Raw genomic sequence first — 5798 nt, 5'->3', positions numbered from 1 at the left:
TCTGGTGTAATAGTGGAGGGAGATTCAGTGACTCTGAACTGCAGCAGTGATTCAAACCCTCCTGCTCTGAACTTCAGCTGGTTTAAAGGAGGAACGATTGTAAGATCTGGAAGAATCTACAGCATCTCAAAGATCAGCTCTGATGACAGTGGAGAATACAAGTGCAGATCCATCAATGAACATGGAGAGAAATACTCTGATGCTGTGACTCTAAACGTCATGTGTGAGTTAATGATCATCTGCACATTGTTCACATCTACATTTACAATTTCTAATGTTTAATGTGAATTTGAAATGTTTGTCCTTTTCAGACTCACCCAGGAGCGTCTCAGTGTTAATGAGTGGATCTGGTGTAATAGTGGAGGAAGATTCAGTGACTCTGAGCTGCAGCAGTGATTCAAACCCTCCTGCTCTGAACTTCAGCTGGTTTAAGGAGAATGAAACCTCAGCTGTTGGATCTGGACAGAGTTTCAGTGCACTACAGAGTGGACGCTTCTACTGTCAGGCTCACAATCAACATGGATCTCAGAGATCAGACGCTGTAACTGTCACAGGTGAAGCTTTTATTAACACTCTCATCTTAAAAATCTCATTCTTAATTTGCAGATTGAATTAAGATATTCTTCCTCTTTCAGTTCATCGTGGTCTTGGTTGGCATGTCTGGTTGGGGATCACAGTGGCATGTGTAGGATTATTCATCATCATCATCATCATCATCATCATACTGTACACAATGTAAATATAAATGTATCAACAAAAAGTAATATTTGTTTTTAAACTGCAGTACATTTGATTATTAAATGAAACGGCTTGTTTCCATTTCCTGTTCAACAGTCAGAAGAAAAGGATAAACTGTAGATCTGCAGCACACGATTATGAGGTGAGAAGATCGAAGAACCACAGAATGACACCAATACATCCGTTAGAGCTTCTTTATACACGTAGAACATGCATATCATCACACTCATGAATGTATGTGAGAAGAGAGACTCTGGAGTGATTACACTTTTGATTGTCATGCAAAGCCTCTTGTTTCGTGCTGTAAGTCCTTCTGTCTGTTTCCCTGTAGAACGATGATCCCAGAGCAGGAACATATACAGCTCTTGAGCTCAAGTCCAGATCACCTGACCTGTACGACACACTCACAGTGAGTGAAATATCATAAACTACACAAGCAATAGAGTTTGTGCAGGTAATAAATAATCAATGTGTTTCCCCATAGACTGTCCATCCCAGACCTGCTGTTCTCCAGTCGGGCTCTGTAAGTTGTAAGAATCTGTAAGTTGGAGATCCTCAGGTCTTCTCAAGATAATCAATACAGATTAGATTATGTCCTCAGTAGTCAATCTACTAGTCAATAGACACTAAACAGTCTTTTCTTTCTGTTACAAACTGGATTATATGAGTTGTCTCACTGACAGAAATCATATTCTTAAAAAAAAAACTCAGATTATTTGTAGCATTTGTAGTGTTGTTTCATGTGCTTTCAAAAAACACAGACCTGTGTAAATGTGTGTGTTATTTCTGTTGTAGCCACAGCAAGACACCGCGGTAAAATGAAGCACAAGAAAAACTTTTCCCAGCTTTTGTTGCGTCGCTGGACACGCCCACATCCAACTACCAATGAAAATGAAACGCCTCTTCAGAGTTTCCATTCGTCAGTGAAGTGATGTTTCTCAAAGGTCCTGTAGAAAGTAATGGATTATATTCATGTGTGCCATGAAGAAACAGTCAAAGTGTAACTAATAAACTAATTGTTTCAATAATATTTTATACATTTGATCATATTTATGTTATTAAAGGGTCCATGTGACAGATTTTTCTCTTTATTTCTCTTTATTCAAATAAAATGTTTCGAATCTGTGCTTTAAAGTTGCAACGTTTCCGCTTGAAATCCCTGCTACTTCCCTGCTACAACAACAACAACCTTTATTTATAAAGCACATTTAAACACAATATGAATTTATCTAAAGTGCTGTACAGAGTACAAAGCAGATCTATACAAAAATAATTACAGGTTTTCAAATGCTAAAGAATAAAAATACGATTTAAGAGTAGATTTAAAAATGTCCAATGAAGGAGCAGATCTCACATGATGAAAGGCCCGATCACCTTTTGATTTATATCGACACCGAGAAACAGTTAAAGGATTAGTTCACTTTTAAATAAACTTTTGCTGATAATTTAAGTAAAGTAAAGCCATTGCTTCCGCCAAGTGAGGTCAAATACGATCGTGGTCATAGATATATCGATCGTAGATGCTCATTCGACTGATCCGTGCAGGCGATAATGAGGCATCTACGTATACATCTATGACCACGCTTGTATTTGTACTCCAGACATGACGGTTATGCAAGTGCGACGGTTCAGTAAAGAGGGTTAGATAAAGGGGTTTGAGTGATCACATTTACATTTACATTTAGTCAGTTAGCAGACGCTTTTATCCAAAGCGACTTACAAATGAGAGCAAAAGAAGCAACTAGAACAGTCAAGGGCAACAGTATGCAAGTGCTGTAGCAAGTCTCAGTTAATCTAGCTCAGAACACACAGGACAGTTTTTTATTTTATTTTTAATTTTTTTAAATAAATTAGACAGACAGAAAATGAATAGAATGATAAGTGCTATTCTTGATTGGTCAGGTGCTGCTGGAAGAGATGTGTCTTTAGATGTTTTTTGAAAATGGCTACAGACTCGGCCGCACGAATTGAGATCGGCAGGTCATTCCACCAGGTGGGAACGGTCCAGGAAAAGGTCCGTGAGAGAGATTTCATGCCTCTCTGGTTTGGCACCACAAGGCGTCGTTCACTAGCAGAACGTAAGTTCCTGGAGGGTGTGTAAGTCTGAACGAGCGAGTTTAGGTATATTGGTGCAGAGCCAGTGGTTGCTTTGAAGGCGAGCACCAGTGCCTTGAATTTGATCAATTATCAGTATTTAACCTGACGAAAAGATATTTATTAAATATTATCCGCATTATATTTCACCTGCAGCAGCATTGAGAACTTTTGTAATGATACATTTGGCCATTAACTTTTAAATGCATCATTATATTTAAACTGCAAACACATGAGAGGTGTCTGCATTAAAGACCCACGAATGGCAGACATGCGACTACATTTCTCTCCGATACGGTAGGATATTAAACTGAATGTGGAGGATTTGAACTGTGACGATGATTGACAGGGCAGTTTAAACGGTGACGGGATGCACGTAACTAATTAAAGAGTCCATTAAAGATGACGTGGTAGTATGTCACAAAGCTTGCATACTCTTCTGCTACACACTAAAAAGTATGTACTTTTTCTTCACAAAAAGAGTATGTAAATTTCCATCCATTAGCCCAAAAACCGGATACTAATGACTTGGTCAAAAGGAATTCTGCGTGTAAGCCTTTTCAGCCTTTCGGTGAAGTTCTCTTAATTTATTGATATCTCATTTTAAATCTGACTCCATTAATAATTTTATCTGACTCCAATTCTAAGTGACTCCATAAAGTGTGCTACATTTAGAGTTTATCAGCTGATTTTACGATTAGTTGCGATTTAATTTAGATCGTTGATTTTCTTTGTATCTTCCTAGTTTTTATATTCGTTCATCGAGAGACCCTAAATCGCAGAGAGACATGACGCGTCCGGATTTCGCGCGCTCACGGGCACAAAACGGTTACTTCTGTAATTAGTCAGAGGGTGTAGAGTGAATATTTTACCTTTAAGTGGTTGCACATGCTCACTCAACAAAAAGTGTAATTTTAGTAATATTCACGGACTACAATGTGCTAACCCAGCGATAGTCAGAAATCGGAATATCGCGCACGCTGCGCTCCATGCTTCAGTCGTGCCGTCATCGGTGTGATCTAACATAACCCTAGATTTTGCGGTAATAAAGGAGTATACATCGATCCATACTAGAATAATGATTTCGGAACCATACAAGAGAAATCAAGATTAACATTTATTTTGGCCAGACAGGAAAAGTAAATAAGTCAACAAGAATCCATGGTACACAACTGATCAGCGTAAAAACATAAAACACAATTGCAAAGCAATATGAAAATAATTTAAAAGAGTCATCATGTCTGGCACATCTACATGCAGTTTGCACCGCACGGGGGTTCTGACTACAGAATATTCCCCCAGAGAGTTAGATCATCCAGCCTTAAATACTCCAACTAGAACAAAAGGTTTGTAAATATTTGCAACACCCCCACCTGGTTTTGGGGGAGTGGATCAGATATCTTTGAATAAATTCCTCAAAAGGAGAACTGAATTCTCATTAGTTTTCCAATCTTTCTAATACTACTAGTGACTGCAGTGAAACTGAGACCATTTTACCATTCGCACTGAGACCTTTAAAAAGACATCAAACATGAAAGGGATTAAACAATATATTTACAAAATACATTATCACTGGTATATCTGCATTTGGTGACTTGAACACAGGGCAAGGAGAGGGCAAAATGGGGAGGGGGGAGGAATGTTTGTCAGGGTGTTGTCACAGTTTCTGTGAGATCTTTCTCTCAAGATTAGTGACTTTTGTTGTTTAATTGCTGAGGTGTGTATCTCAGCTTTTGTCTTAGCACCAAAACCGACTCTTACAGACGGCCCCTGGCCCATTGGGACAAATTCAGATTAGGTCCCAAGGGGACATACTTGGACATTCCTTGTTTCCATATTTTGGATGTAATTTCCGAAGTGTTCATGGTGCTGATCCTGGAGTTAACAGCACAAATCAATGGGTGCCGGATTCAAGCAGTCACCTGAAATAACAACATTAAGACAGGCTGAACATGAAGATGAAAACACTGCTGAAATACACCTCAGTGGCACAGTCCCTTTAGGTGTAGGCGTACTGTGCTGATTGGATGCTGTAGCAATTAGGCAGGATATCTGTTATCCCGTTGGTCAGGTTTGTTTCCACCTGCCGATGATTGTGAGGGTTTTCAGTCTGTAGAATGACTTGTTGTCCCAAGTCAGTTGCGTTAGTCAGCATGAGCAGAAAGTGTCAGTGGAAAGTGTCTTTACACTTTGAGGAAACATCTGTGTCCTCCCCAGGATTCTTATCAATAGCTGACCCTTAGAGAAATCCTCGGTCACCTTCAAGCAGAAGGTTTGGTTTGCCGGGCAGGTCAGATCTCCATGGGTGAAGGAATCATTTCACTGATGATGCTCCATCGTGTGCTAGACACCTGAACAAATTCTGAATAACCATGCAATAATTGAACACTGATGAATTTGTGGTTATTGTGAGATGGAAAAAGAGAGTTGTTGGATAATCACAAGAACATCAAAATAACAACACATGATAAACTCCTGTCAGAAGTGCGAGTGGTAAAAACGGTCTCATTTCTCAGTGTCATATATTTAGTGAGCAAGTCTCATTTGATTGCCAGATTCTTCACTACCACTAGAGATATTGAAGTGGAATTTAAACATGGTCTGGATGAATTGAAGGAAGGGTATCAAAACCGTCAATAGAACAGTATATTTACCAGCAGAATGCATAATTAAAATATATCACATACTTAAACATGGAAATACACAATTGAATAATTGCCATTATAAAATTGTTTATATCAGTTGTTTTAAATGCAAATCATTATTGAATTCTTATGTTTCAATCAGATTACTTAGAGAATGAGATTTACAAAAAAAGAGATTTAAAATCTTTAGTCAAACTTTGGCACTCATCTTCTGCGCATTTGATGTACAGGCTAAGTCACACTCAATGATGCAGGTCTGACTGAGAATTGTTTACTTAATTTATAGAAATGCCTGCATCCCAGATCTAAGTCTTTACATAT

The 5798-nt window shown here is 38.6% G+C and overlaps 1 long non-coding RNA gene across 1 annotated transcript; it reads left to right on the top strand.

Moving 5' to 3' along the window:
- Nucleotides 1–632: 632 nt before the first annotated feature.
- On the top strand, nt 633–1136 carry LOC307123003. The gene is made up of 3 exons (XR_013816117.1): nt 633–735; nt 835–880; nt 1070–1136. It is a non-coding gene; the product is annotated as an uncharacterized lncRNA (long non-coding RNA).
- Nucleotides 1137–5798: the final 4662 nt, after the last annotated feature.

The sequence above is a fragment of the Gobio gobio genome (genome assembly GCF_949357685.1).
Source record: "Gobio gobio genome assembly, chromosome: 3".
NCBI lineage: Eukaryota > Metazoa > Chordata > Actinopteri > Cypriniformes > Gobionidae > Gobio > Gobio gobio.
Note: the sequence above shows the minus strand (reverse complement) of the source record. Positions and strands in the feature narration are given on the sequence as shown.